This window comes from Myodes glareolus, chromosome 22, assembly GCF_982192425.1.
Source record: "Myodes glareolus chromosome 22, mMyoGla1.1, whole genome shotgun sequence".
Lineage (NCBI taxonomy): Eukaryota > Metazoa > Chordata > Mammalia > Rodentia > Cricetidae > Myodes > Myodes glareolus.
The window spans coordinates 59330786-59340914 of NC_142047.1; the positions used below are offsets into that span (position 1 = coordinate 59330786).

The 10129-nt window shown below is 43.2% G+C and overlaps 1 long non-coding RNA gene across 1 annotated transcript; it reads left to right on the plus strand.

Annotated features, from left to right (window-relative positions):
* The first annotated feature begins 1490 nt into the window (after positions 1-1490).
* LOC146890244 (uncharacterized) lies at positions 1491-9884 on the plus strand. The gene is made up of 3 exons (XR_014998960.2): positions 1491-1652; positions 8289-8413; positions 9430-9884. It is a non-coding gene; the product is annotated as an uncharacterized LOC146890244 (long non-coding RNA).
* The last annotated feature ends 245 nt before the right edge of the window (positions 9885-10129 follow it).

Consider the following 10129-nt stretch of genomic DNA (forward strand, 5'->3'; position numbering starts at 1 on the left):
AATTTCCATAGTGGCTGCACCAGTTTATATTCCCACCAACAGTGATTAATGACTTCTCTAATAAAAGATTAATACAAAGTACTTTATATAAATTAATGAAATAGAAAAAACATATATAATTCTAATATTATTATGATCAAGTTTGTTAATTTTTAAGATTCTTTAACCTCTACACATTTCCGCACCTATTCTGGGTCAGTTTTAAAAGGTGCCCTAAGTAATCAATCACAAGTCTTCAGGAAATGAGGTCAGTCTCAAGTAACTGGAAATCTGAATGAAACAAGTTTAGTTATGGAGATTCAGACATGTGCCACTCACTGTGGTTCTGAAACATCAGCCAGCTTCTGAACAAACTGGGGGCTGACCTCAGTTTGTAGGGTGCTTGCACTGTACAGGGAACCCTGAATTTTATACCAAACACTGCACAACCTGGTATGATGGTGGTCGACATCTGTCATCACCACAGTCCAGAGATGAGGCAGGAGGATCAGGAGTTTAAGGTCATCCTCGGCTACATAATGAGTTCAAGGTCAGCCTGGGCTATCTGGGACTCTGCCTAAAAAGATAAAATGAAACTCTCTTAAGGAATCGGAATGAGTATTACTGATTTTAGATGTTCAGAAGTTGAAAGTCCTGCTCAGGCTCGGCTCCCTCAGATCAAGGCAGATGTGCTGGGTTGTGACCTCGACTCAAGGTCAAGGGTCCATGACTCCCCTAGGCTCTGGGAAGAGGCAGAGGCAGTGGGGAGAAAGTGCTCTCCCCAGGAGATCAAATGCTACCTCCTATAAGCAACAAATTAGAGAGGAACCATGCCCCTGCTGGTCCTGCTGGTCACAGTTCCTCACCCCTGGCCTCCACTGTAGGCTTTGAGACTTGTGATCTTGGAAAACCTGTAATTTATGGGATTCCTTTGAAGAGATCTCTTTGAATAATGCATACTCTGCTCATGTCTATCAAACAGTTCTGTCCTTCCATGTGGGCATGACCAGGGGGACAGGAGGCCTTGGGCTCCTACTAGACTTGAAGAAGGGTTACTGTCTCTTCATAATTACCTGATGTCATTGGCAAGAGCTCTGCCCCGGACCCACAAAAGACTGTGTCTCTCCATGTCACCTTACCTTAACCACATGCTACTAAGTTAAAAAAAAATCTGTCTTTTAATACTGACGGCAATTATATTCATTTCCCCACAAAGAGTAATAGATTCTGCCAAACGTGCTCATTTCTCTAAGTTCACTGACTGTGCGGGAACTACTTTAGTCTGCAGGTGGGTGGTGCCCTCAGCCAGATGAACAGAGTGCAGGCAAATCAGCAACCTGTCCCCCCGGGACTGACCTCCCCATGTTCCCAGGAGCCATCTCATTGTTCCAAGTAAGGATCCCTCTGCCAGAACCTTGGCCTCTAACCCTTGTCCTAATTTATGGAGGTGAAGCTTGAAAGTGGAGCTATTTTTACCTTTGGACACAATGACAGTCAGCACCACACGGAGAAGGCATGTGCAGGGCAGCGCAGATCGTGAGGGATGTGAGCGCGCCTCTCTCTGCTCTTGTCCATAGCACCAGAGGGATGGGAGCACTCATAGCACCGGAGGGATGGGAGCACTCACGCCTGTTCTTGTCCCTGGCTTTGCTTCACTTATGTCTCCTGATAAGGTGAGGTATTTAGGCCTCAGGCTGTGCAGTTGTGGTTCAGGACATTGTTCTGAGTTTCCCATTGTAATAGTGCCATGACTACTAAGTGGGCTCACTTGGAAGGCCTTTTCCTGTCTGCACAGGGAGATCATTCTCGTGTGTGGGCACAGGAAATCACTGTGACATGATGGTCCGGCATGTTTGTTAGCATGTAATTGGAGAACTACAGTTCAGAACTAGAATTCTGACCTCCAGTTTCAATGATAGGTTTCTGAAAGGGTGATATCTTTGCATGCACACCTTTGCAGGAGCAGGAAGGAGGCAATGAACAGAGTGGGGAAGTTAAGAGGGATGCCTCCTGGGCTTCTTCAGCAGGTACCACAGCTAGGATACACAGAGGCCAAGTGGGGCCAAGCCCAGGGATACTCCCGTGTCCCATCCATGGTTGTCTCTGATGCTCTAGACCATGCTTATTTGAGTGTGGTGAGTCTGCAACTAAAACTCCCCAGCCCTAACCCACCTGCAGCATGACAGCAAAGCAGCAACAAATCGAATCAGATGTCTTCACTATGTGGTTGTGCATTGGAACAACTCAGAATGAAGGGTTTCCTAGCTTAATATTTGTCCTTTTAAGAACTGTCTTACCAGCTATGTTGAGAGAGATAACTTTCAAATGTTTAATTGTCAACCCTCATGCTGCTCTCGTCTCCATATTTCTCTGAGGTCTGGCTGGGTCAGCTGTGTCAGTAGTCTAGTGTTCCGGCGCCTGCACACCCAGACACCAATTCCCAGACAGCTGACACCAACTAATATCTGCACTGTAGAGTTGCCTGTGACATTAACCAAAATGAAATGTCATTTTCCTGCCATGGGGAGGGTTTTACTGTTTTCCTTAAGTGGCAATGCGGGTTTGAGGGCAGTCACTGGAAAGCAAGATGTTCGGCTGGAACAGTTGTGGCACATCCTACAGTGGAGTTCCTAGAAATGTTCCAGAGTATTCAGGGATGTGGAAAGTGCTCAGATCAAAGAACAGTGAGTCTGGGGAGATACATAGTGGGTGAAAGGTGCTTGCCACACAAGTGAGAGGACCTGAGCTTGAATCCCCACCCTGTAATGTTTAGAAAATGTTGAAACGACATATACATGGAGGCCTGTACACCCGGCCCTCCCTCAGCTTCTCCTATGCCACCACCCTAGACAGCTTCAATACATTTCAAGCCAGAAATTAGACACAGTGTAGGGTTGTTCAGATCTTACGGGGCATAGATAAACGTAATTCCACTAGAGGTATAGTCTCAGACAATGACCACCACAGCCAAGGTCCTTGTGCTGTGCCCTTAGAGTCAGACCCATGTCTTCTCATCAGCTCTTCCTAGCCACCAATCTTCTCTCCGTGAAGCGTATCTTTGACTGTGTGTAAGTGTATCTGTGTGTGTGTGTGTGCTGGATTAAGGGGTAAAACGTATCTTTTGGCTATGTGTAGTATGCCTCTCTCTCTGTTTCTGTCTCTGTCTGTCTCTCTCTCTGTGCGTGTGTGTGTGTGTTAAGATGTGAAACATATCTTTTGGCTGTGTGTAAATTTATGCCTGTGTGTGTGTCTGTGTGTGTGCTGGATTAAGGTGTGAAATGCCTTTCTTTCTGTGGGGCATAGTAGAGAGAATCTGAAGCAAGCGTTAATTCCTCCATCAGCATTTTAGGTGGAATGTTTTATCAGTTATTTTCTCATTGCTATAACAAAATAACTGAAAAGAAGAAACGGCCTAAGAGACCAAGGGTTTGTTTCAGCTTTTTGTTTGAGGATACAGTCCTTCCTTGCCTGGATACTCCAACAGCAAGAGAGTGAGCCGGTTGGCCTCATTGCCCCTACAATTAGAAAGTGGGGCTTGACTATCAAACCTCAAAGATTGAAAAGTCACTCATTTCTGCCAGCAAGACTGTACCTCCTAAAGGTTCCACAACATTCCTAGACAGCAACACCAGCTGGAGACCAAGTGTTCAAACAAGCAAGCCTGTGCTATGCCCTTCCCTGTCCCCATGGATTCTGTCCCATGTGCTACACCATTTCACCTGTTCCTTAATTCCTGGGCTCATCTTGCTATGCTGAGATCCTTGCTACATAAAGTAACTACAGGAGACAGTTCTCTTTGTTGTGTGTATACACATATGTGCTATGTGTAGGTCGGTTCATGGATGCAGATAAGCATGCATATGTGTGCAGGTGAGCATGTGGAGTAAGAGGGCAACCATCTTCCTCAGAAATGCTTTACTTTTTTTTTTTTCCAGACAATGACACTCACGTGAACAGGGCTCACTAGTTTAGCTAGGTCAGTGAGCCCCAAGGTTCTGCCTCTGCCTCCTCAGTTCTGAAATTATGGCGAGCCACCATGCCTGACTCTTTAATGGGGACTGAGCATAAACTCATGGCCTCGTGTTTTATCTTCCCAGGCTCTAAGAGACAGTTTTCTCAGTGTTGTATTTGGATGCTGCTATGGTGAATTTTCTTTTTCATTAGGTAAGACCTGGTCAGAAGTATGCCAATTTGTTTTGCTTAGCCCTACAGCTCGGAGCAGCATAACCCTTATTTCCACTGACAGCTAGGTATTCTCCAACTTGTACAGAAAATAAAGGAAGAAGGGTCGGTCAGGGCATCTTGTTCCTATCAAGCTGTCTTGTACTGTCTGAACAGCACCTTTCCATGTGCTGCAGACTAGAGTTGTTTCGTGTGTCTCTCAAGTTTCTGAGTGACCCTGACAACGTGAGTAGCATGACCATGAGTGAGTAGGGGACCAACATTCCACACAGGAATTTTGGAGGAATATTTAGCATCCAAATCATGGCATAATGTTTGTAGCTGTCTTCTTCACATACTGCCAGACTCTTCCACATATCCAGAGTAGCTGGAGATTAATTTTGAAGTGAGTTACTGCTCTATGGTTCCTATCCCCATGTGGTCAGCTCGGGCTTGGGGAAAGAAGTCACACAGGCAGTTTGATACAGTCTGATATCTGGTGCTTAGGCTGTCTTCTCAAATGACAGTGTTAGCTATTTTGAAAGATTTGAGTAAAAACCAGCAAATAAAACTCATGTCCCGCCCAAAGTGCCACAGTCTTGACTTTAGCCAAAGCTTTGCAGGGAAGATGATCACGGCCCCGGTTCATCCAGGGCATGCAGGGTCTGGCCTTTTTTTCTCTCTTTATTTTTTTGACCATTACTCTGAGATGACATGAGATGAGACTGTGGGGTGTGGGAAGAGAAAATAATTACCAGATTTGAGAAGGAAGGTGGTCTCCTTTGTTCCATCAAACTCGCAGATTCTGAGTTATGGGACCTGCTTTCTGACTCCATGTAAATAGCCAGGAATGGAGGATAAGTGACATTCAGTTAGGGCACACTGGATCTTCCTGGCCTTGCTTTAGTGATATTATCTTAATGAAGGGCCAACAGCAGAGCCATCAGATCTTTCAGCTATTGTGGTTTTGTAAGAATGACAGCCCAAGGCTAAATGCCATGGGGTTCTGGAAGAACCAGCAGGTGTGTGTTGAGGTCCTTTATCATCAGGGCAGGGAGATGTAACAATGAGTCTGTCACCTGTCCCACCCAAGCAAGTGCAGAGTGTTAGCCCAAGGAAAAGGAAATGAGCCTATTGTTCGTGAGAGGTTGAGTGAGCTCTGACATTCACCAAAACATCCACAGGAGATTCAATGAGAAGAGAGAGGTGGAGCCCTTGAAAAAGGATGTTCATACTGAAGATGACCAAATTAACTTTCCATCTTACTATGTGTGGTGGTTTGAAAGACGAAGGCCCCCAGAGGGAGTGGCACTGTTAAGAGGTGTGGCCTTTGTTGGAGGAAGTGTGTGTCACTGTGGAGGTGGCCTGTGAGGTCTCATATATGCTCAAGCCATGCCAGAGAGACAGATCACTTCCTGTTGTCAGCAAGTCAAGATGTGGGACTCTCAGGACTTCTCCAGTACCACGCCTACATCCACACTACTATATCTCACCATGATGATAGTGGACTAAACCTCTGAAAATGTAAGCCGCTCCAATTAAATGTTTTTCCTTTATAGGGGTTATATAGACACAGGTCATGATGTCTCTTCACAACAGTAAAACCCCTAACTAAGACACTGTGTGCTCGCATGTGTGTGCATATGTTTATGTGACTGAGGCATAGTTCTCTATACAATATGTCTAAAGTGATACTAAGATTATGGAAAATTCTTAAAAGTCAAGGGATTTTATATACCAATTTGTTCTATTAAGGGCATTTAATTTGAACATTGGTTCTTTGATATTTGTATTGTTTTTATAACTTTTATATTCTGAAGTAGGCACTTGTATTGAATTAGAGTCTGTATCTATATAAAATACTTTAAATGTCAGGTGTGTTGATTCACATCTTTAATTCCAAGATTCAGAAGCAAAGGCAGGCGGATTTTTATGGGTTCAAGGCTAACCAGGTCTACATAGTGAGTCCCTAGATAGCCAGTGCTACGTGGAGTGACAGGTCGCAAGAAAGAAGAAAAAAAGACAAAACAGACAAAAAGATGCTATTACATATGAATTTATTCTATTTTTATTTTGAAAAACATCTTTATTATCAAAATAGACACATCAATTGTATTGAAAATAAACATGTGTTTGTAAGAACATTCCAGAAGCACACCACAGTGATTTTGGTCACTTGTGAAATTTGGTGTGAGCTTCCCACAATGAACTCCTGTGTTTTTGTCGTTGACTGCACCGAAGGCTTTTCTTCTCATTTCATGCTATGTTAGTATTATTGTTCCCCTTGCAATGCCAGCATACCTGACAAGAAGTGACTTAAGGGTTTATTTCTGCTCATGGTAAAGGAGTTACAGGGTGATGTGGGATTCCTCTTTGTGTGCTGTGAATACCATTGGTTAATAAAGAATCTGTTCTGGGCCTATTCCAGTGCAGAATATGACAAGGTAGAAATTCCAAGCAGATAGAGGAGGTGAGAGTAGACAGAGTTAAAGAGATGCCATGAGGCCACAAAAGGAGAAAGATGCCCACGCGCCAGTACTGATAAACCACAAGTATTGTGGTAAAATATAAACTAATAGAAATGGGTTAATTTAAGATATAAGAGTTAGCTAGAAATATGCATAAGCTATTGGCCAAGCAGTGTAATTGATACAGTTTCTGTGTGAGTATTTCGGGTCTGTGTGGCCAGGAAATGAATAAGCAGTCTCCCCCTACAACAGATCCCTGAGGTGAGAAAGGTAGAATGTTCACAGCTTGGGGAATCTGCTGGGGAAACTCCTTCAGCCAATGGCCTTTGAGATGCTGGACCACTTTGGATGTGGCCTTGAGTACTATAAAAACAGATGTAGAAACATGCTCTCTCTCTCTCTCTCTCTCTCTCTCTCTCTCTCTCTCTCTCTCTCTCTTTCTGCTACTGGATTTGGTTCCTGTTCCCTGCTCGTGCAGAGGGCTGTTGATCTGTCTCTAAATAAAGAAACCTTTGTTGTACCCAATTCTGAGCTAGTTGAGCTAGTATGGGACTACTGTATCATGATCCTCTGCAGGCATCTGGTCCTATTGAGATTACAGTCAGGAAGCAGTGAAGCATGGGTGCTCGTCCAAGCTGTCTTTTCCTTTTTCTTCAGTCTAGACCCCTACCAGACCAGCAGGTTGGTGCTGCCTACATTCAGAGTGACTCTTCCCATCTCAGTTAACTTAGAGGCAATCCTTTAGACGCAGATCCAGAGAATAGTCATCTGATCCTTTCTCTTAGGGCTCTCTAGGGCTTGTCTCCTAGGGGGCTCCCGATCATGTCACTTTAAGACAAAAGTATCACAGTATTCTTTTCGGGACCTAATTTCTCAGAGTTCTTCTCTTGCTTTCTGTGTTTGCTGGCATTCTGTCATCCTGCCATTCCACTTCCCAGCTCCCGGCAGGTGGAGGATCAGGAGAAGTCAGTGATTTATGAAGCAAACAGTTGCTTTCCTTTTCAGGTTTTCATCATATTTCCTGTTTTCTTGAGACTCTGAATGCATTTCCATTTTCTCTGCATGTGCCCTTAGGCCGCTCTGTTGTCATCAGTTATACACTAGTCTGTTTCCCTGTGTACACTATCGACCAGGTTTATAGCTCTTATAATTAGTTAAGGCTATCATCTCTTTCTTACCTTATACTACATATTAGTGTAAGAATATGGAGTGGACTGTCTGTTGATATTTATTTATGCACACACCGTGGTCTCTGATGCACACCTCATTTAGATCTTGGGCCAGTTCTGGAACTTACTGATGACAACAAGATGCTATCCCTGACTGTGCACCTAGGAAAGTAAGGGGCACACTGTTAGCCTCCTGATTAACTCCACTTTTCGTAAGTAGAGAACTTGAACTTCTTTATTAGAGAAAAAGACCTTTATTGATGGACCTGAAAATCTTCTGGTTGCTGAGCATGTTTGTGAAGAATGGTTACTGTCCAAACAAATGATCCTCCTCTCTCCCTTTCCCTTGCTTTACTCTGCAAGGACGGAGCCTCTTGCAGCCTATTCTGGCCTAGAACTTTTTCTTAGCTGGGGATGACCTTGAACTGCCTCCACCTTACCTCCTAAATGCTAGGATTGCTAGTGTGCACTGTGCATGTCTAAGTTTCTGTTTGTTTCGTGGTTCTGTTAGGCAGATCTCTGTGAGTTCAAGTCCAGCCTGGTCTACAGAGTGAGTTCCAGGACATCCAGGGCTACACAGAGAAACTCTGCCTTAAAAAACCCAAAGCAACAACAGCAGCAAAAATAGATTTTATGGTAAGTGAAAATGAAGACATAGAAAATTAATCATTATAATTATCTTTCTTATTAAAATATATAGTACACATTTCTTCTGATACACAGATTCATGGCATGGATTCAAGGTTTCTGGACTTGAAACCACATGCCTTACGTATTTTCGAGTTTTTTTTATCTCCTCAGAGTGGTGAGTGGCTGTTCTGTCTCTCATACAAACTTAAGATTGCTGTTACTGTGTCACATACTTGGGTGGTTAAAAACCCTGTGTCCTACAGATAAGATGACAGCTGGAATAGACAGATGAAGGCCTGCTGAATGCTGTCTTGGGAGCACCATGCTTCTCCAAAATCACACGGAGATCCAGCTATACCTGGGCTCTACAATAATTGTCTAAAACAGGCACAGATATGTTCTCCCGATTTAGACTTTGTGTGCATGCTGGGGATATGACTGGTGTCTATGTGTGTGTGTGTGTGTGTGTGTGTGCCTGTGTGTGTGCATGTCATATGTGTGCATGCATATATGTGTGTGTTTATGTGTGTTAAGGGTACACTGGTGTATATTTTTGCATAAGCATATTGAAGTCAGACATTAACCCCTTTTGTTGTTTTTTAGAAGTTATGTATATTGTGTTTTGAGACAGAGTCTTTCTCTAGCCAGGGGCTCATGTGTTCAGTTAATCTGGCCAGTTCCACCACCCCAGGATCTTCCTGTATCTACTATGCACAGTTTTTAAAATGTGGTTTCTAGGGATCAAATTTAGGTCCTTTTGCTTGCAAGGCAAGCACTCTGCTAACTGAGCTACTTATTTTGCCCAAATGAAGTAGTTTTAAAGATATTTACATAAGAAAATGCTATATTGCCCTATGACTGAACACATCACAAACATCCATTTCAATGAATGTTAATTCACCATCATTTTAAGATACTTAAAATATTTGTTATGTTTCTATAATATTTCTTTTATTAGTTATCCCAAATGGGGTGTGCAGGTAGGAAGTATTTATAAGAAACTTGTAATCTCTTTGTTTCAGATGGAGAGCATCAGTGTGGCCAGGAATATGCATCACGTACGTTAGAATAACATCTAAAGGAAACTCTTCTGCATCACAGCTAAGCCTCCCAAAGACCTTTTAGTGTTCAGGTCACCATATGAAAAGTGACTTTGCCTGTGAAACTTTCTCTAAAGATGATCACATGTTATAACATAAAGCAGGTTTCAACAACTAGAGGAATACGGAATTAGCGTCCCACATCCTATTGGACCACAATTAATAAAGGTGGATAGCAGCACCCACAAATACTAAGGGGGTACAGAAGTCATGGAGGCGAAACAGCGCATGACTGAATGATAAGTGGGCTACTGAAGAAATCAATAAGAAAGGAAAATAAAGGCTAGAACTGATTTTAACTGTAGAGCATCCCAACTGTATAACGCTATACAAAAGAAACCCTTAAGACACAATAAAGAACAATTAGAGCTGGTGAACTGCTGTATACTTGTACGACTTTAAAGACTTGCTTGACTCTGTGATGAGGGAATAAAGGTTTTTCTATTTTCCATAAGTCAAGACTTTGGGAGTCTGTCTTAGTTAGGGTTTCTATTGCTGTGAAGAGACACTGTTACTGCGGAAACTCTTATAAGGGAAAACATTTAATTGTGGTGGCTTGCTTACAGTTCAGATATTTAGTCCACTATCATCATGGCAGGGAGCATGGCAGTGTGCAGACAGA